The following is a 22,366-nucleotide window of genomic DNA, read 5'->3' as shown; positions in this document are numbered from 1 at the left end:
CCTTGTACAATGAATGTACATTATGTGCCCAGTTCCTAGCTAGATGCTACAGAGAAAGAGAAGGAGGGGAAAGACAGAGCTCCTGCCCTCAAAAAACTTAAAATGTAAGTATGGATCCTGTAGTGTAGGTGATCTGAGCAGGTTTCAGTGAGGGGGTGGGAAGGGAGATGGACCTTGGAGGAACAGATAAGTATGACCAAAGAGGTGAGGAGATGGGCTTAGTGCTCTGTGCCGGTAATCTCTGCTTCTGAGGCCAGTGGATCACTTGGGTTCAGTTTTGAGCTGAAGTTGGACTAAAGTCAATTGGGTGTCTGCACTGTCTGGCTTCAATATTGTGAGCCCCCACCACCAACCCCTAGAGGGAAGCCACCAGGCTGCCTAAAGAAGGACAAGCTGGCCCAGGTTGGAAATGGAGCAGGTCAGAACTTCTGTACCAATTAACAATGGGATTGGGCTGTGTGGAGCCCCTGGCTTCCATCACAAGCAAAATAATGAGATCTAGTCTCAAAAGAGAGAGAGAGAGAGAGAGAGAGAGAGAGAGAGGAGAAGTGAGAAAGACAGAGACAGAAAGAGACACAGAGAGACAGAGACAAAGACAGAGAGACAGACAGAGACACAGAAGACAGAGACAAAGAGAGACGGAGGGAGAGGGAGAGAAAGAGAAGCAGAGTGGAGAGAGAGACAGGGAGAGGAGAAGAGACAGAGAGGAGAGAGAGACATAGAGAAGAGAAAGACAGAGACAGGAGAGAAGAAAAAGATAGAGAGATTTAGGAATAGAGAGAGAGAGACAGAAAAAGAGACAAAGAGAAGAGACAGAGAGAGGGGAGAGAAGAAAAAGAGAGAGAAGAGAAAACAGAGAGAAACGGAGAAAGAAAGAGAAGAGAGAACCAGGGACAGAGAGACAAAGACAGACTATTTCATTACACTTCTGACTTTCATGGTCCTAGTCATGGACACTCAGTGTCCTCAGGTTGCCTCCTAGCCACCCAGATCCTCTCCTCCATGCTATCCCTCCCAAAATGCCCTTTCTATCAATGTTCCATATACCAGACCTTCCCTATCCTCCCCCTTCCTCCAATAACGGCAGCCAACACAGATAGGGCTTAAAGCATTACAGAGCGCTTTACACAGGTAACTGTGTTCAAACTCTCTAATCATTAGGAGGTTTTTCATTTCACACCAGAATCTACCTCTCAATAACTTAGCCATTTGTTTAGCTTGAGCATACTTAACAGAGGTCTTTCACGTGGGGTGGTGGAGACTAGAGAGGCAATGAGAGTGATACAGTTCATCCCTCCCCCCAAAAAGAAAAGAGCATGAAAACACACATTTCTTTCTGCACCTCCAGTCTACCATCTCCCCATTAAATGGCAGGAATCATCAGGTGTTTGTCTTCATAATCGGTTACTGCATTGATCAGACTGGTTCTTAAACCTTTCAAAATTGTTTTCCCTTCAATGCTGTTACGGTTTGACTTCTGCTCCCAATTCTTATCATTTCCTTTCACTGCAGTTCATTCAAGTAACCCCAGGTTTCTCTGAATTTCTCTCTCTTATTTTTTTCCTGCAGCACAATAATAATCCATCACATACTACATTCGAATACCACGATTTGTTCAGCCATTCTCCAATTGGTAGGTACTACTTTGTTTCAGTTGTTTTCTACAACAAGAAAATGCTGCTATAAATATTTTTGTATATATGGGTCCTTTCCCTCCATCTTTGATATTTTGGGGGTATATTCCTATTAGTGGATTCCACTGGGACAAAGAGTATGACAGAGTTTAGTGACTCTTTAGGGAACAGTTCAAAGTCACTTTCCAGAATGAAAACTGGACCACTTCACAGCTCTACAACAGTGCATTAATGTGCAGTCTTCCTCATACCCCCAACAACTGATTTTTTTATGAGTTTTGCCAAACTGATGGGTGGGAGGTAGAACCTCAGAGTTGTTTTAATTTTGAATTTCTCTTATTCTAAGTGTTTTGAAAATTTTTATATGATTTTCAATAACTTGGACTTATTCCTTAGAGAAATGACTATTCTTTTGACCATTCATATGACATTTCATATATGCTTACTTTCCATGGAAAGTAGAATTTCTGATATTTAAAATATGTGAATCTCTAAAAACTAATAGCAAAATACGTCCCTCTGTGTATGATTGCATGTTGAGTCCTGGACAGCGCTTAACATGCTCCATTGGACACTCTAATGTGTTATGAATAGAAAGGAATGAATTGAAATGAGTTGAACTAAGCTAGAGAGAAAAGGCTAAATGAGCCAGTCTTCAAGCAGCTAAAGTGTTACTTCTTCCATAAAAACTTTCCTGAAAAAACATGAATTTGAATCTCACCTCTAATAATTCGAAGCAGCAGAACCATAAGTAGGTTGCTTATCTTCTCTCTGTGTTTTCATCTGTAAAATGGGTATCATAGTACATGTAGTACACAAATTGTTGCAATAATCAAATGGGATAATGTATTTAAATCACTTTTCTAAATCTTAAAGTGCTACATACACTGGGCCTCTCCAAAGTCTCCAGTAGCTTCAAACTGCACTAAGTCTTTTGGGATATCCTGTATAAATGACAGGTATTGTTACTATTCTTGTGGCTATTATAGAAACAATATGGAGTAACAGATAGAAAACTGGACCTGGAATTAAGATGAGGGTTCAAATCTTGCCTGGGATGCTTATCAGCTATGTGACCTTGCATAACTTACTTAACCTCTATAATGTCTTAGGCAACTCCTTAGAATTTACTAAACCATCTTTGGGTTGCCATCTGTGTGGTTGGAAGAAGTTAAAATGCCAAGAGTTCCCTTGACTCGGAAAATGATCAACCCTTCAAGCATCCCTGTTCCCCAGTTATCCCAGTCCAAGGCCTTTTCCTCCTTCTCTGAGCTCTCATTAGCTCTTCTTTCCATCCCTCCTTTGTCCTTTAATATAGACTGCTTTCTATTATATAATTATATTATGTAATTATTACTTAGAACCTTATATTGTAAGATAATATAGAAGGTCTTATATAATATGACAATAACTTACCTTTTCAGTTAGGATGATATTGCTTCTCTAGATAGACACAAATCTCTGGGATGAGAAATCAAAGGATCTAGGTTCTAAAGTGGTGATGGGGTTAATTACCAATGTGACCTTATACAAATCAATCTCTCAGGGCTTCCTTTTGTTTATCTGTCAAATAAAGGGTCTGGATTAGATGTTTAAAGTTCTTTCCACTTCTAGGCCCTTTAATTCTCTGAATTGTTTGTCCAGCCAGAAGTGAGTCGGAGCCAACTCAAATTTGTTCTGGAGAGCTGGTTGTTAAATTCTCAGTGTGAGCATTTACACTTTGGACATCTGCCAGTGCTTCAAATGATTGTTTTGTTGATTTTCCAGACTTAGAAAATGTTAACAATACAGGTTTAAACTTAAAAGTGTGTTTTGTGTACATCTCCCCCCAGCCAGAGCTGGTTGTTAAATCTTTACCAGCCCACCAGCATTGGTACCTCATCCATCACAATGCCTCACACAGAGGAGGAACTCAGTAACCATTGACTAACGAATGGATCTAGCACTCTTGGCTGTTTCTCCTTTCTGAACTTCTTTTTTCTTTTTCACTTCAACAATAAATATTTGTCCTGGCACCCAAGATCCAGCTTGCCTCAGGGTCTGAGTGGATAAATGTATTCATATTAAGATGCTGGAAACCTAATATGCTCCCCTCCCAAACTCATTTCAGTCAATCAACTAGCATTTACTAAATGTCAACTATGTTCCAGGCACTAAGAAAAGCTAGGAAATGGGTATGCAAAACCAAAAATAAAGTGACCTCAGTGAGCTTATATTCCCTCAACATATACAATATAAAAAGGTAACTTTGGCAGAGGAGACATGTTGAGGGCAAGGAGGGAATCAGGCAGGGTTTTATGAAGAAGATGGCTCTTGAAATGACCTTTGATGGAAACTAGAGATTCTAAGAGCTGGAAGAAAGGAAGGATTATATTCCAGGCATGGGACTGCCAGTGCAAAGGTATGATGGTGGGAGATAGAGTGTTATAAACAATTTCCCAGATGCTTAACCCAAAGGAATGAATCCCTAATAGTAATATTTCAGAAATCAGTGATATGCTTGATGAGACCTCAGCTCCCGCAGATCACATTATCTAGACAACTGCCTACCTGACTATGCAAAATGTCTACTTGACTCCCAGCTTCCTCTTGCTGTTCTCCTCTGGGTTGGCTACCTCAAACAATTTAGTATCATCCAGGGTACTAAGCAAAACTTCCATTGCTACTCCTTCTTCCACTTATTCAATCATTTCCATTCATTCAAATAGCACTGTGCTAAGTTCTGGAGACAAAATAAACAGAGGAATGATGAATGAATGAATGAATGAATGAAGGAATGAAGGAAAAACATTTATTACTATATGTCAATCACTGTGTTAATTGGTGGAGGTACAGACAGAAAATTAGGATAGTCCTTGTTCTCAAGGTACTCACATTCAAACAGGCAAAGGCAACAGGTTTCAGCTGCAAATCAGATGAGAGGTCCCATGGTCCTGAGGAAAAGTTTCGGAAATGATGGCAATGTATCTTTATTAATATCATTTCCATTGACAAAACTATACCCATTTCTGAAATTGAATCATTTGAAAGAGTCAAGGAATTTTGTGGTGAGAATTTTCTTTTCCAATACTTCAGTAACTATGGCAAACGAGGGTCCAAGGGCTAGGACATCCACAGAGGCTGACGCCGGGCCATGTTTCCAAAAGGTTACTTCCCTGGAGGATGGTTTGGTTGGACCATGGTTACACCATGAAGGTAGAACCAGGGAGTGCTTCTTGGGCATTGTTGTTCCTGATACTCTTGGGCATTTGATCTTGTGCTATCTCCACTAGAGACTGAGGGGGAGTGGTGGTTGATGACCCACTTGACATATGCTGCCTCCTGTCTCTCCCTCAGGGTGCCTTGTTACTTCAGTTAGGCTGACTCATCTTCCCAGTCATTGGCAGTTGGTCATCAAATGACATGTGTTAGGAGTTCTTTTAGGAGGATGATCTGGTAGCAATGTATAGGAAGGTTGTAAGAGGTAGGGAATGAAGGAAATGGATCCATCAGGAGAGGTGACCTAGGAAAGAATTGAGGGATTAAGGGATTAGAGGTCATGGGGCAGATGAAGAGTAGGAATAGGTAAGGGAAGGCAGAGGGACAGGTGAAAAGTGAGTAGATTATGATTGGGTAAGAGAATTTTAAAGATCTTGAACACAGAGATGGTACATTTATGGGTGATGGCAAGATCAAGGGTATGACCGTGTCTGTGTGTAGCTGAGGTGGTATAGAGGAGCAGCTCACTGCAAGTTAGGTAGATTAAAGAACAGAATAGTTATGGTATCTGAAGGAGAATCAGCACGTATGTTTGGTACGAAGGTAGGAGTTGGAGAGGAGAGAAAAATTGTAAGCCAGGTATTGAACTCATTGAAGCAGGAAGGGAAGTGATATGGGAATCTGTAGATAGCAGCTAACAGGATTTCGATTGGGTGTCATATTTGCAAAGTGTGAACCTTAAAGGAAGAGGTTATTGAGAGATAGAAGAAGGGGCAGAAACTTGAAGTGGCAATGGGGAATAAGGATTATTCCAACTCTTCTTCCTTAACCAGTGAGATAGGACAATGAGTGAAGATATAGTAGATGGCAGAAATGGGAGAGAAATGGATTTAAGATTAAGGGAAGTTTGTTGCTTATGGAATGGGCACTCCAGTGGGCACAGTCTCAGTGTACATCTAATCTGAATAATAATAAGAATAATAATGCCCCTCATCTTACTCCTGCAACTTATAGGAAATATTTTTGCACATATGCTGAAGTATGGGAACCTAGAATACTATAACATGGATACTGTATCAGCAAGCACCCCAGCATACACAGGATGACCTACTGTAGAAGTTCTTAGATCTGCTTTTCTAAAAGGAAAGCAACTTTTGAAGAGTCAACAATCTACTTTAATTACATGCAGCAACAGAGAAAAAACAAGTAGAGAAATAAAGACCAACAGGGCTTCTAACTGTCTGACCATAAGCAATACATACATCACAGAACAACAGACAGATCCAACTGTCTGACTATTACACGCATACATAGTTACCAGAGCGAGAAGCACCAACGTCTGGGTTTTCAAAGGGAAGGGACACAACACAGGTGACCCAGTGCCTCATTAATTAACAAAAGGTATGAGTGTTCCTACAAAACAAGCCTCCCCTAATCAAGTTCCCCTTAGGGCTCCAGGTGAGGCCTATTAATAGGTGGAGAAGATCTTTCATTAACATAAATCTCCTCAACATGATAGATGCCCAGGAGGTTATGAGTACCCAGGGGGATAAGTACCTGGGACAAAGTAAAGGACAATGTTTCAGGGACTTTGGAAGGAAAGGGTAGAGTGGGGCTGAAGTCGAAGTCAAAGGGAGCCTTGTGTGACTATAAAAAGTGATGGGCCAGCCATACGGATGGATGCCCTACTTTATGACAGATTTTTAAAAAATTATAGCTCATTAGGATGGAAAAATCAAAGTTGAGAGATGATGTAGTTGAAGTATATAATTCATAAAATGATGAAGAGAAGGGATGTGAACTTGTTCATTCAGTCTCAAAATAATAAGAATAATACCTCTTCTCTTCCTATTCCCCAGAGCTCAAAGGAAATATTTACAGAGGTTCTTAACCTGAGTTCTATGAGTTTACTTTTAAATACACACATATACATATAGGCACACATATATGTATACATACACATGTATATATGCATACATATGTGTGAATGTGCATATGTATGTATATATATGAACTATTTCACTATTATTAGTTTCCTTTGTAATCTTACAGCTTTTATTTCATTTTATTTAAAAACATGATTCTGAGAAAGGGTCCATAGGATTTGCCAGGCTGCCAAAGGCATCGCTCTATAGCGCTAAAAGGTTAAGAATCTGTGTTTTAGGGTGGACACCTGGAACAATCTAACACTAATGAAAGACAACAAATGGGCAGTTTGGGTAGTCCATTAGTACCCCTCGATCAGGAAAACAACCGGAAGAAGGTTTCAAGTGTTTGGAGTAAGTCCTTTACAGAAGACTTATGGAATAGCATGGATGATAATTGCACAGGATGAGAAGGTGTGGAGAGGTCACAATTTACCTTAGTTGAGGGAGGACCCACCTTGAGAAATCAAGGATCTATCAAAGTGTCATGGAGGGAAAAGGAAGTCCTATTTTAGACAGCTGATGGTAAACTTATGGAACTCATTACCCCCAAGAAAGAGTGCAGGCTGAAATACAGATAGCTTCAGGAAGGGTTTCAATAAATTCATATGTGACAGTTCCCTAACAGGTTATTTAGGGAAGTTAGGGATGTTTGGGGCCCATCCCCAACCTCTGAGGTTATTCACGTACTGACTGCAGGGAAGGAGCTATAAAGTAGACTCATGGTGAGAACATATCTCAGATGATTTATTACACCTGGAGTAAGTGAATAATTTCATTCCAGAGTTTGACTATAATTGAATATCCACTTTAAATATCTATTCTAGCTGATGCACATAATAGTGATTTATACATTATTTAAGCAATAGTTGCCTCAGATTCTTTTTGGAAGGATGGGAGGCATAAATCCTGACTAAATAAATAAAACATTTTAAGTGTTCAAGGTTTTTCTCTTGCTGGCTTATTTCTCATAGGCAGTCTTAGCTGCCTCTAGGTGACTTCCATCCTGTCATGGGATTTAGGACTGGAAGAAACTCCAAAGATAATCTAATCGGATACCTCATTTTATCAATGTGGAAGCTGAGGCTAGGAAATGGAGAGGGACTTACTTTGGGCAAGTCTCTGGTCCTTAATCCAGAGCTCTTTCCCCTACACCTTACTACTGGAGTCATAGATAGTGTGCCTGACATCTTCTACAACAAATAAATGAGATGAAGAAACAAAAGGTGAGGCATTCGAGTTTGGAGTTGGACTCTGTGGCTCCCAGATTTTGTCCTGTTCCTTCAATTTCTGTGGGCTAGATTGTCCTCCTCAGATATTGTCTTTCATTCTCTTTCTTCCATTAGGTTGCCTTTAATCCCTGGTCATGTGATAGAACCTCTTTCCCACTTTTTGAGATCCTAGTTTTGGATCTGTCCTTCCTCATTAATCTGCTCTAGAGAGAGTGTCCTTTTTCTTCAGCTGAGAATGTCATCTGACAAAGAATGGACAGGACAGCCTGTAGGTTGGTCTACGCTTCTTGGAATTCATCAAGTATTCCTTGTCTGGAATAGCCAGGCTGGGGAATGGGAAATACTTGGTGGAACCTGTTATTATTCTAAAAGGGAATATTTAGTAGCATGTTATGGATGGCTGTGATTCTAAGCAGTCTTAGAGATGAGGGGCCAGGAAACCCAATAACCTCAATGGTGAGTACTGCAACAGTGTGTGGTTGGTTCTATCAGGTGTCATAATGGGCATCAGAGGACTAAAGACGTTAGACTTTGATCAGACACATATATGAGATATTCTGCCAAAATTGAGATTTTGGATGTAGGATCCTAGTCTGAAGTCATCTGACTGGGGAGATCGTGAAAGAATCATCTATCCCTTATGAGTATTCAAAAGTCTGTAGGCATCATAGGGACTCGTTAATTTAAAAATTAATTTAGAATTTAAAAATACACCTTATTGATGACTTCTGTCTTTACATCACAGTGTTTTACCCAGAAGCTTTGGTATAATGTTCACCTTTGGAAATGAAAGAAACAGGTTCTTTTCATGTGTGCATTGATGATTACAAAGATATCACCGGAGGGCTGACATGAAAGGTGGGTGATAAAATCAAAGTTGACAAGGGCTCATAGGTGCTGGCAGAGCTTCAGCAAATCTTTAGGTTTCCCAGTCTGCCTCTTGGCTTGGACAAACAACTTTGAAGTCTCCACTTGCTAACAGGTATCCTGCCAGCAATCCTAGGTCATGAAGTACAAGGTCTCAGTAGGCCCAAGTGACTGATGACCATGACATAGTAGAACCTGAGCAGAGATGATAGCAGCTGGGATGCAGGAGACAGATGTCCTTTAGATAGCCTAGGTGGGAATGTCAAAGGGAATTTAGACTAATCCATAGACATAATAGCTAGTTACAGATCAAAATGGTCCCTCTCATTCTGTGGCCCATGGAAGGGATTTATAGTTCTCCATACCTAAAGCTGTTCATGCCTAAATTGCTATACTTATTACTTTTTCCCTGAAAGAATCAATCTTGAGGTAAAAGCATAGTCTTGTGCTTTTTAGGAGAAACCAAACAACTTCTTTTAGGAGATGTCCTCAGACTTCAAATACTGACAGTGGCATTCCAAACCAGTCATGTTGGAGCAGAGCATTCATCCACGAGAGTAGTATAAGATGAAGTTAAAAAGGGTAGTTTTGGATTGTATTGTGGAGGGAATCAAATACCAAGCTATGGAGTTTTGTCAGGCCATAGGGAGCCTTTAAAAGGTCTGGAGCGTGGGAATGACACACTGAAAGCTCAGCTTTGGGAAGAACTTGGGAGCATTCTTTTGGATGAGATAGTGGCAGGGTGGGGGAGGGGGAGATAAGGAGGGAAGGACACAGGAGACCAATCAGAGGGTTCATAAAGAAATGTAGCTATGAGAAAACTGAGGCCTGGATTAGGATGGTGGCAGTAGAGACAGAAATAAAGGTAGAGAGGCAAGGAATATTACAGAAGAGGATTTTTGTGGGAGGTGAAAAAGAGCATGGAAGGAGTTAGATATGACTATAAGATTTCAAGCCTGGGGTGTCTGGGGAAATAATAGTGCCATTGACAGACAGTGATAAACAAACCTGTCCCATTTATTTCAAAGGGTTGTTGCAAAGATCTAATGACATAATAAATGTGGAATCAGTCTTAAAAGTGTAAGTAATAATGAGGCCATCAGCTCAACCCTAAATCTTTTCAAACTGATCCACCCTTTTCCTTCATCATGGCTTCTCTCTGAGAACCTCATAGATGTAATCATTGGCCCAAATCCCAATGGTGACAGAGTACTTTTTTGTGCGGCTGACCCACTCTAGCCATAAAACTGGTCATTCCTCCTCACTGCCTCTTCTCCCCTTTTCATTCTTTCTCTTTCTCACAAGCCAACATTAGCCAAACTGAGCCTCTTAGGCTCCAAGCTGGGCCCAATCATTCAGTCAGGGGGTCAGGGAATTCTTGGACACCTCTGCAGGCCCCATGCCTGTGTCTGCAATTACTTCATTAAATGACGAGGGGTTGTAACCCAGCCATGAAGCATGATCCCAGGCTACTGAGGCCAATAAAAATAATGGTTGGACTGGATCACCTCCATGTAGTTTCCTTCTTTTGGAAAGGGCTCAGCAGGTATGTAGTATGTATCTGGCTGGGGAAAAATTAATTCTATTTTCCCACCTCTTTTATTGATTCAAGTGGGTCCCCATACAGATGAGGCTGTATTGGAATATCATGAAATCTTCCAAGATGAACATTCTCATCTGCTCTCCTTTTGGCCTGGGAACTTTTCTGTCTTCACCCATCCTCCTCTTCTTCCCTCGGGGGGAGAGGGCCCTCCTTGCCAAAGTGAAGTTAACCCTTCTTTTGGTGCTCTTGATACCATACCATCACCTGACATTGTATGCTCCTACAGTTATCTTACCTTCCTTACCCTCTACTGGCAGCAAACATTCTAAGGTGTACCCTGTGATAAAAATATTTCCCCTTCAGTCTTGCTGTAATAGTGTCACTAACTGACACCCCTCCATCTTTCCCCTGAGAGGAACCACGTAACAGTTTCAGAAGAGGCCAAGAGGATAATTTCTTACTGTCATGTCGAAATCAATATGCATGTGTTTTATTAATAATTGGCAAATAATGGATGTTTATGACTTCTGCAGTCACTACATCTGTAATTACTTTTGATTTTAAAAATAAACTTAACAAAAACCACAAACAGAATAAGAGGCAAAAATCTTATCCAAATTCCCCAGTCTTGAATGAGATAGGCCAGTGCTAACGAAAAAACACAGGGCATAAGGAAGCTTTTTGGTGCTCCCTCCTCCCCCGGCCCCCCAGGTTGTTTCCTTCCTCTTCCTTTCCTTCCTTCCTTCTCTACTAAAACAAAAAACAAAACTCAAACACACAACAGGGCCAGCTGATAATCACTGTGACTGTAGCTTTGGTCCTATTTCATTTTGCAGCACTTCATTGAGTTCCAGTTTCTTATATGTTGTATACTTATTGGAATGGCAGCATGACAATACAATGCGATAATTTATCTATCTAATGTGACAATTTATCCAGCAATTTGGGAGCATACAGGTTGACATTTTTTCTTTTTGCTATTACAAACATTACATCTATGGATATTTTTGTATGTAACTCCTCTTTTTTTTCCTTTATGATAATCTTGGGATAGAGTCCTAACAAAAACCAAAATTATCAGGTCAGTCCATCAGTCAAGCATTTAGTAAGCGCTGTTAGTGTATGTGCCTTGGGATCTTCACTGTCTGACCAGGCTCTAGGCTCTCCACAGCCCCTGCTTCAGCCACTTTCACAGCTGCTGGAACAAGTTGTTCTCAGCCCTTGCTTCCAGGGAAAGTCTTCACATGCTCAGGGTAAACATCCCCCTAACTCATCAACAGGTTTGAGGTTTGTTGGTTTTTTCCAACCTGGTTCAGCCTGTCTGCTGTGATGATTTTATTGGGGTGTGGCTGCTGAACATGCTACAGCTGCTCGGAGCCGCAGATGAGAGTTGGGTGAAGGTGGTCCCCAAAGGTGGATGAGCAGTCCTGGAAAGGGCTCAGCGATCCCTCACACCAGAGGAGCTAGTCCTCCCTGAACACCCCCATCCACTTCAGGTGGCGTTTTAGCTGAGACTTGAAGGGAGCTAGGAAAGCTAGGCAGCAGAGACAAGGAAAGAATTTCAGGTAAACAGACGATTAGTTAAAAGGTATCATCAGTTTTGTGCCTATTGCAATATTGCTGTCTGAAAGTCAGCCCTCCTAAATGTCTACAGGTCCATCAACAATATATTAGAATGCCTATTTCCCCAAGACTTATACAACCTGAGACTTATTATTTTACAACTGTTCTGCCATTCTAGTGGATAAAATACATTTAGGTTGCCTTCATAGCAGGTCTCTTTATTATGACATTTGAGCTTCTTTTTATGTGGTTTGTAATAATTTCATAAATTGTTCATTTCCTTTAAGCCTTACTTCATCTGGGAATATATAGGGTGCATCAGCATCATCAGTGATGAAAAGGCCTCAAGAATGAAATTCTTAAGATACGCACACAAAGTTTTCAGCCAGAAGAAAATGAATAGCTCCCTAAAGAAGCTGAAGTTGGCTATACATTGACCAAATCCCATTTTCAAAAGATGTGATTGAAGTTAAAAAAGTAGATGAAAAAATTAAAGATCTATATAAATGAGTGTTATGGTCCTGGAATAATGTCCGGGATACTAAGCTTCAGAATGATCTGAGGCTGGCAGCCACGGCTAAGGACAATATGAAGAACTTTGGTTTTGTTTTTGCGCCTTTGCGCATTGTCCATAGAGGAGGATCAGAAGATGGATAGATTGTGAGGATAGATGACATGATATTGTGTATAAGTTTTTTATGCCTAAGGAGTATGATCTTTTGAATTGGGAAGGACGCACATGTATATAAACATATATGAATATATAGAAATACAATGCACACATGCACATGGACAGACATATGTATAATGTATACACATATTGTTGAAGGTTTAGCATCTTGGCTCACAACAGTCTTGCTTGGTGTTGTGGAAGTGTGAGGTTTAACTCAAGCTAGGGTCCTGGTCCATAGCAAAGTCCAAAGGCTGGCAAAGGCAAACATGGGAAAAAGCCTTAATGATTGCAACAGGGCTATATCAATGACCCAAAGTTTGGCAGTAATGGAAGGAAAGGAAAAAGTCCCAAAGTCTGTAAACCTGGTGGGATGAGACATTCCTCTAAGGACTCTTTGGCTCTGAATAATAGTCCATTCCTCACATTCCTTTTTTTTTTTTAAAGACTGGGTCTTCCTGTCTCACTCAGGCAGATAGTGCAGTGATCGCTCACAGGTCAGACCCCAGTGCTGATCAGCACACAAGCTTTGACTTGCTCAGTTTCCCACCTGGGCTTGTTGACCCCTTCTTAGACAGACCCTTCACTTCAGGGGCTCATCATATTGGTACCAGATGCCCAATAGGCCTATGCCAATTGTTTGAGAACATTTGAGTTCAAGTGACTCACATGCCTCAGCCTCCCTAGTGGCAGGGATTACAGGCATGTACCACCATGCACTCTCCCCACCTCCACCCCTTCTTTCTTCTCTCATCAACCTTTACACTAAGCATCAAAGGATCGTAGATTTAGATTTGGAATCCATTCTCCTCATTTTTATGATAAGAAACTCAGATCAAGAGAGGTTAAATTATTTGTCCAGGATCACATAGCTGGTGTCTGAGGAGGGATTTGAACCCAGGACTTCCTGACTCCAAGTCCTATTCTTGATCCAATATTTCATGCTGCTTCTCTTGTCCCTTGCCTTTGGTACCTTTCTAGATGATGTCATCTCCTTCTGCATGCTCATACAGAATTCTGGAGGATATAGTTTTCAGAGAAACATGCAATCATTTTTAGTCATGGAGTCAGAAACATCCCTTATAGAGAGAGAATAATTATAGTTAACAGAAAGCTAAAATTGAAGATGATGTAAGAGATGATATGAGATTATCTGTCTATCCTATGTAAGTTCAAACCATCAGGCCTACTGGACTACATCGTAGGGTACTAGAAAACAGACCCCAACTGACTGAGTCCCTGTTGGTGATCTTTCAGAGATCATAGAGAATAGAAAAGAACTGTTCCTTTAGTTTCAAGACAGTAGAAGGACAAATGTCATCTTGATTTTTTTAAAAAGGGAAGAGGGTAGAGCCTGCAAACTGGAGGTCAGTGAGCTTCATTTCTACTCCTGGAGAAATTCTAGAATAAATTATTGGAGGGAGAATTTGTGAACATTCAGAAAGGGAAATAGTGATTAAAAGCCACCACTGGTTAAACAAATCTCATTTCTCTTTTTGGTAGTGCAAACATCACTAGTCTGGTTGCATAAGAGAATATTGTCAATATGCTATACTCAGATTTCAACAGTGTTTGATAAAGATTCTCATGTTTTCCTTGTTGACAAAAGGGAGAGATTTGGAGTAGGTAATCGATAATATAGTTGAGTGACTGTGGAGCTGCCTGAATGGCCAGTCATTAGTGGGTCCATGAGCACTTGGGGGGAGGTCTCTAGTGGAATGTTCTATTGATCTGTCTTTATCTTTGCAATAGTTAATGTTCTAGTCAACTATTTAAATGAAATTATAGGTTTGCTTGTCAGATTTTCAGATGACAAAACTGCATTGGGAGATTGAATCAGGATCCAAAAAGATCTTGATGTCACAGAGCAATGGGCTAAATATAACATTACAAACCTGGCTGATGAAGTGACACAGTAGATAGAGTACTGCATTTGGAGTCATGTCCTGAGTTCAAATCCAGCCTCAGATACTTCCTATGTGATCCTGAGAGAGTCCTTGACCTCTCTGCTTCAGTTTCCTCATCTATAAAATGGGGATAATAACAGTACCTACCTCATAGAATTGTTGTGAGGATCAAATGAGACAACATTTGTAAAAAGGGGATAAGGGAAAGGGTGTGATAGTTCTCTCTAAATATTTTAAATGTGGACCTCCCAGCTGAGGGATTAGAACTGAGCTGCCTGACCATAGAGGGCAGAAACAATGAGTGCAATTTGTAATCATACAAATTTAGGTTTAATATATATATTTTTTAAATAATCCAAGTCCTCCAGAAGTAGAACAGATTTCTTCCAAAAGTGGTAGATGTCTCCTTGCTGGAGGCTTTTGTGTAGAAGCTAGATGATACTTTGTCAATGAGATTCCTGCTCAGGTATGGGCAGAACTAGGTAACTCTTGGGTTTTTAGATTCTGTGTCCAAGGTTTGAAGGCTGGGACTTTGAAGATGACACCTCCCTCCCTTGGGCCTCAGGTGCCTCATCTATAAAACAGGGGATTGACCTGGGTGATCTCTGAGATATTTTTTGGAGGGGCTAGGCAATTGGAGTTAAGTAACTTGCCCAGGGTCACACAGCTAGTTAAGTATCTGAGGCTGCATGGGGCCAGTGTTCTATCCACTGGGCTACCTAGTTGCCCCACTGAGACCTCTTTTAACTTGAAAGCCAATGATTCCATAATCTGTCTAAAACCCCTTGTGTTTGTCCTTAGTTGCCGAAGAAGACCATGCCATCAGAGAAATAATGACATGACTTGCACTTGACTTTGTTTTGAGGGAGGGAGGGCTGTGCAGGTCACCAGATTCGCTTCTCCTCCAGAGCCATGTGAATCCAGTGACCAGATATTCATCAAGATGACTGGAAATGACCCAGGTCTTTGCAGGTACTCACTTAGAGTGAGGTAACGCTCGTTCATTGAATTGGACTGTCTAAGCAGTTGTCAGGGCATGGCCCTTTTAATGAGGCCAAGAAAAAGAACATCATCAAGCTGAGAGGGAAACAGCAACAGTTACTATTGATAATCATTGTAAAGCTAGGAGGGCCCAGAAGAGTCCTTGGGCAGGGGCCCATTGGAGTCCCAGCTTCAGAGTGCAGTAGGGGAAGGGGAAGGGGAAGAAAAGGGGAAGGAAAGGGGAAGGAATGGGAAAGGAAAGGGAAAGGAAAGGAAAAGGAAAGGAAAAGGAAAGGGGAAGGGGAAGGAAAGGGGAAGGAAAGGAAAGGGAAAGGGAAAGAGAAAAGGAAAGAGAAAGGGAAAGGGAAAGGGAAGGGAAAGGGAAAGGGAAAAGGAAAGGGGAAGGGAAAGAGAAGGGAAAGGGAAAGGGAAAGGAAAGGAGCCAGTAAAACTCAAGTCAACTGGGCATCTTTTGGCCATCCAAATTTACCTTCCTTAGGAGAAGAGAAGGAAGGGGAGGGGGAGGCAGACAGGAGAGGAGGAGCTAAATTACCCAGCTAGCTGGGTCACCATTTAGTCAGCTACATCTACTCACAGGATTGTGTTCATCCTTAGTTGCCATAGAAGACCATGCCACCAGAGAAATGATGACATGACTTGTACTTCACTTTGTTTTGAGTGAGGGAGGGCTGTGCAGGTCACCAGCCTCACTTCTTCTCCAGAGCCATCTGAATCTACCTAATCTAAAATCGCCTAAATCTAAATCTAAATCAATCTAAAACACCTAAAGGCAAATAGAACTGCTTTAGAATGGCACCTACCTCTCAGGGTTGTTGTGAGGATCAAATGAGATGTTTGTCAAGTGCTCTAACAAAATACCTGGCACATAGCAGGCACTTCCTAAGAGCTTGATTCTTTCCTATAAAATTCAGGAGTTGGACTGTGTGATCTCTTAGGTCCTTTTCAGCTCTGACATACTGTGGTTTAATAATTCAATAATTCTGAGCTCATTCAAGGCCATGCTGCAGAATAATGAGAAGCTTGGTGCTTACAGAGAATCTCAGGTATTCTATCTCTTAGATAAGGACTGCTAATTCCAGAGCCTCAGGATTCTCACCAGAATAAACACCCAGTCCACACAGATGGACTTCATGCAGTACAGAAGTGTCCTGGACTGAGTTGTGACACCTGCATTTTAGTTTCAGTTTGTCTACTATGTGACTTCGGTCTCAAGTCATTTTACCTCATCTATAAAATCATTTCCTCTTTTTGGGTGAGTAGCAAATAGAGTAACATATACAAACATGTTTTGAAATGTATAAAGCAAGTAGTTTTTTATATGTAAGCCTTGACTGGAAAAAGTTGTATGTAGGTTGATTTTTTTGTAGTTTGTAAATAAGACCACTGCACATTCTCAGGGGGGAACTTATAGGGAGTCATTTTGCAAAACAAAAGTCTACCCTTTGACTTTCTTGTATAAATCTGAATGGGCATATCTTGAGTTGACTTAAAATGGAGTCTACCTGTAGTATTAAAAACATTATCTGACTTCAGGGCTAAGGAAGTACAATGTACCAAGCAGCTGAAAGAAAGAACAGTAGTTCCCTGAGGCACTAAACTGCCCCAGTACTGCATGTTCCTTCCCAGAGGACCTACAGGATCACATGTGCATTCAGCGGGCCTGTTCCTCCACAGGGTAAGGAGTCAGGCTTAAGAATCACCTCAAGGATCCTGAAATCTAAGTCACAGCTTCAGTGGGACTCTGGCCTTGTTGGACTTGCAAGCTTCATAACATCTCTTTCTGGGAGCCTGGGGCCTTGGGGGTTGGCTTCTCACCCTGCTTCCTGGAGCACCAACTAGTTGTGCCATCTTGGGGACATTACTAACCTCTCTGGGCTTTGCTTTCCTCATCCGTCCAATAGAAGGGAAAGCATCCCACACTGGGAGTCTGAAGATCTAAGTTTAAATCCCAGCTCAGTCACTTGTGAGCTATATAACAAGTCACTTAGCCCCTCTGAGCCTTAGCTTCCTCACTGGCAAACAGAAATAATGATACTTACAGTATTTATTCATAGGATTATAAGTAAGAAAATAGCTGGTAAAACTTAAAAGTAATCAAGGAATGAATTGTTGGTATTATTTCCTGGCTTCCATTTTTTTCGTGGGGTTGGGGTGGAAGGGGACCTGTGATGTCACTGGCATTAAGAATTCCTAGCATAGAAACTCCCTCCATGGACATATGTCAGCAACTCTTCTGCAAGAAGGTCATCTCATTCAATCCCTTCATTTTACATATGGGAAAACTTCTCTCTCTTAGAAAGTTTCCTCTGGGAACATTGAAAGGTTCAGTGACTTGCCCATGATCCCAAAGCCAATATGAGCCATATGAGTACATGAACCCAGATTTTCCAGCTTTAAAGCTAGAGTTCCACTCACTACAACTTGCTGTTTCTCTCTCTCTCTTTCTCTCTTTCTTCCTTCGTCTGTCATTTATTCATTCATCTATCTATCTAGACGATTTTTGTTTTTGTTTTCCCCTTGCTTAACTGACCAAAGCAGAACTTGTGTGTGTGTGTGTGTGTGTGTGTGTGCACATAATTGATTGCTTTTTTTGAATAGATATTTCCTCTTCTTACTTTAGCTGAGTGGAACATTTAATATTTCTGCCCTTTAAAGAAAGCTCAAGAAGCTTTTTTGTAGTCTCAGACAATTTTCCTGAGGATTAGTGTCCCTTAAGAAATTCCTGACTTCTCTCACCTCCTAGTTCCCCTCTCTAGAACACTGTGCCTATGAAATCCTGGCTTGTTCTGCCTCTGACTGGTTTTGTTCTGACTCTAGGTTGCTCCCAAACAGGTGTGAAACTGGACTAGGCAGCCTCCAGTGGGTAAAAAGACAGAGCCAATTTTATTCCTTCTCCTCCACCTTTTCCTCCCTCACTCCATTATAACTTTCAGCTGCTAGTTAGTCATATTATAGCCTCTGAGCTCTCCCCCACTGACTTAGGACTCTAGGAAGCTCTGGTCCTTTCTTTTTCCTCTCTCAGTGGCCATGAGCATTGATGGAACGAATAGAGGTCTCCATTTATAATCTCAACACTTCCTCTCTTTGCTTCTGTTTGCTTCATGGTAACTTTTGCTAGACAGAACTGATTTGGACCAACTCTGGAATACTAACAGTGATTGTTGAGATATAACAAATCTAATTTTTTCTTAAGTCTGCCTTCTTGAAAGAAAATGGTGACTAAAAAGTTTCCAAATTGGAATCTCTCCTATAATGTTGCACATATGTATTTCAATCAAATTTATCCTGTAGCTAGAAGTTACAGAGAAATTGAGCCGTAAGATCTTGACTCTAAAGGCAGATGGGACTTCTAGTTCAACCCTCTCATTTAATACATGGGAAAACTGAAGTCCAGAGAAGTCCCACAGATGGTAGACATTATTGAAAAAACTTAGTTATTTAGAGTTGAGCAGTTTACAAAACACTCCAAGAACTACCATCTTATTTGATCTTTCACCCTGAGGAACAATTAGGATAGGTATTTTTATTATCATTATTATTATCTGTTTTACAGTCAAGGAAACTGAGGCTCAGAGAGGTGAAAGTCATTTGGCTTGGGTTACGCAGTAAATGGAAGAAGCAGGGGCAGAATGCAGCCCCTCTGACTTCAGTGGACTTTCCACCACAGCATGATCCTGGAGCCTTGTTTCTCCACAAGGATAGTTCCTACAGTCTCCTCTTCTTTGGTCAGACTTTATCTGGACTTTATCAGTCCAGATCTTATAATACCTCTTTAGTGTCTTTGCCAAAATGGTGGGGGGATGAGGAAGAGAGAGCTAATTGACCCTGGAGAGGAAAAGACTGGAAGGAATTCTCATGCTGTCCTGGGCATTATAAGAAGTTGTACAAAGGCTGACTTGAAGGATGGGACCTTATAGGTCAACCAGAGGGATTTAGGCCAGAGGATTTCCTGGATTGGAACTTTCTGGGGATGAGCTCCCTACCTAAGCTTTGAAAACTTGGAATCTGTCCTTAAGTGAAGCTGATCAAACTCTCATATGTGTTTTTAGTGAGGATTTGTCTACCCTCAGGGACCTACACTGACTCCTGTCCGAAAATGGAGATGTCTATTGGATCAACTATGAAAATAAACAAGTCTATTTACCTAAAGCCCAAATGAAATCAAGCAGTGATTCAAGAAATTTAGGAAGTATTTACCCTAAGGTAATGATTACTATTCCTGTAGCCCCTTCAAAGCACAGGACTCCTGGTAGTTGGGACATGGGGAGAGTGGGGGGAAAGGTGAAGATATTTCAGGAATTCATAGACCAGATGGGAAGTCCCAGCATAAAGTTTAGTTTGGGGGCCTGGAATTCAAATTTGTATGCTGCAAGGATCTTGCCGTACCACTAGTACATAGTACTGAACAGTTTGGTTGCAGAAAGGGGTAGGAGAAAAATAAAAAGAAAATTTATATAAAACTGAGAAAAATCAACTTGTGAAAGAAACATCACCTGTTCTGGAATCTACTTTCTTTAACCTTTTCACAGGTTTGTTTTTCTTTTCGAAATTTGCATCACTTCAAAAAATATAAAATTTTATTATAAAAATGATACATCTTCAATTAAATAATTTATTGTAGACTTGTGGATTTTTTCCTGCATTTAAATTTTGATGACATAATATTGCATCATGTAACCATATACTATCTTACTATAAACATTACATACACATATTCCTGCCAGTGCATGCTGAACTTCCCGACAACATGCAACATACTTGATTATCAACACTTGCTTGTTAAGACCTGTTGGTGAACTTGATCAAGAAATTGGTTATCAATTACATTTTGTGTGTTTATTTGTGAAATAATGTAACCACTACAACTTCAACTCTGTTGCACAACAGCTGAAACGTGTACAAATGATTTTTCAAAATTTTCTTCTCTTCTTTTCTTTCCTTATGCTTCCACTGCCTCCTTATTTTTATCAATGCCCCCATTGAGTTCACCTGAAGTTATTACCACTCCTCCCTATCATTCCAGTACTTCCGAGGTATCACCCACTTTGGGAACCCCATTTAGACAAACTTTCTATAGGTTCCTGATCACCTCTGAGTTCTGATTGCTGGTGACTTTAAGTCAACATCCATAACTTCTTAAGCTGTGAATGTTTACTTTCTTGGACAGCTGAAAACATATTATTTGTGCTCATTTTTGTTTGTTTGTGCTCATTCTTGTCTAACTTCTTGACTTCCAGACTCTTTGCTTGCTTCTGTTTAGGAACAACAAAGATTCCTTGCCCCTGGTGGCGAGATCTGTATCAACCTTCAGGTAGTTTGAACCCTCAGTGTGTGGATATGGGACTCTGATGCTCTGTCAGGTTTTCACTTAGTCCCAGCTGTGTTCCTTCAAAGGCTCTGCCCCGTTCTTGCCCCTGACCAAGTTTGATATGCCTTTACTGGTTAGCCTTTACCAAGTACATAGGTGGTGCACTGGCTAGAGTTCTGGATTAGGTTAGGAAGACCTAAGTTCAAATCCTGTCTCCAATGCTTACCTAACTATTTGAACCTGAGTAAGCAATTTAATCCCCCTTCAGCTCATTTTCTTTTGATATATATATATATATATATATATATATATATATATATATAGATATAGATATAGATATATATACATATACATACATACATACATACATGATGGGGATAATGATATTACCTATGACAGAGGTATGTTGTGAGGAGCAAAAGAATTAACATATGTAAAATGCTTTGCTATATAAATGCTAGCTTTTATTACCTAAAACTGAGGGACTAACCACCAGGAGAATACCTGGAAACAAACTATTTTATTGTCCCTCTTTTGTAAGTAGGGACTGAATGAAATTGTGAAGTTGTTGAAATTTGACCTTGTTGTCTGCACTTAGCCTTTATATGCTCCCCTTTCAATCAATAAGTATCTATTTTAAAATATTTTAGTATTTAATATTTTATTTTCTCCCAATTACATGTAAAAACAATTTTAACATTCCTTTTTTCAAATTTTGAGTTCCAAATTCTCTCCTGCCCTCCCTCTCCTTCCCTCCCATGAAGAAGGTAAACAATTTGACATTGTTTATACATACATAATCAAGGAAAACATATTTTCATGTAAGTCATGATGTAAAAGAAAACACAGACAACGATCCCCTGGCTCTACTCCAAAAATAAAGAAAATTTTTTCAAAGTATTTTTTGTTGCATTCAAGCTCTAAGCTTTCTCTGGAGATGGACAGCACCCTTCATCATAACTCCATCATAACTGCTTGGATCATTGTATTGTTGAGAATAGCTAGGCTATTTACAGTAGATCACCATACAGTATTGGTGTTACTATGTACAATGTTCTCCTGGTTCTGCTTATTTCACTTTGCATCAGTTCATGCAAGTCTTCCCAGGTTTTTCTGAGAGCATCCTGGTTGTCATTTTTCACAGCACAATAACATTCCATCACAGTCACATGCAACAACTTGTTCCTCAAATGATGGACATCCCCTCAATTCCTCAATAAGCATTTATGAAGCACCTGATATGTGCCAGGCACTGGCAATACAGAATCAAAAGTGAAAGAGCCTGCCTTCAAGGACCTTACATTCTATTAAGTCATCATGTTGCTGGATCTCTTCAGGTATGAGAAAAATAACTTAAAATTTATTCACATTAAATTTTCAGGGGTTTGATATTATATTCACATTTTGAAAGAGGACTACTGGAAGTTGAGAATGCACCCTCGTCTCCCTCTATTCTATCTTACTTGAGCTTTAGCTCCCATGATATGGGAGATGATTCTCAGCAGATGATTCCTTGA

General features: G+C 40.5%; 1 long non-coding RNA gene across 1 annotated transcript in view; it reads left to right on the top strand.

The window, feature by feature from the left end:
• Window positions 1-22,366, top strand: part of LOC140506316 (uncharacterized) — a 41,759-nt gene that overhangs the window by 12,125 nt on the left and 7,268 nt on the right. The window contains exon 2 of the long non-coding RNA XR_011967882.1: window positions 1,570-1,633. This is a non-coding gene — a long non-coding RNA (uncharacterized lncRNA). The remainder of the gene's footprint in view (window positions 1-1,569; window positions 1,634-22,366) is intronic.

Source organism: Notamacropus eugenii, chromosome 5 (genome assembly GCF_028372415.1).
Source record: "Notamacropus eugenii isolate mMacEug1 chromosome 5, mMacEug1.pri_v2, whole genome shotgun sequence".
In the NCBI taxonomy this organism is placed as follows: Eukaryota; Metazoa; Chordata; class Mammalia; order Diprotodontia; family Macropodidae; genus Notamacropus; species Notamacropus eugenii.
This window is presented reverse-complemented; position numbering and strand designations above follow the sequence as displayed.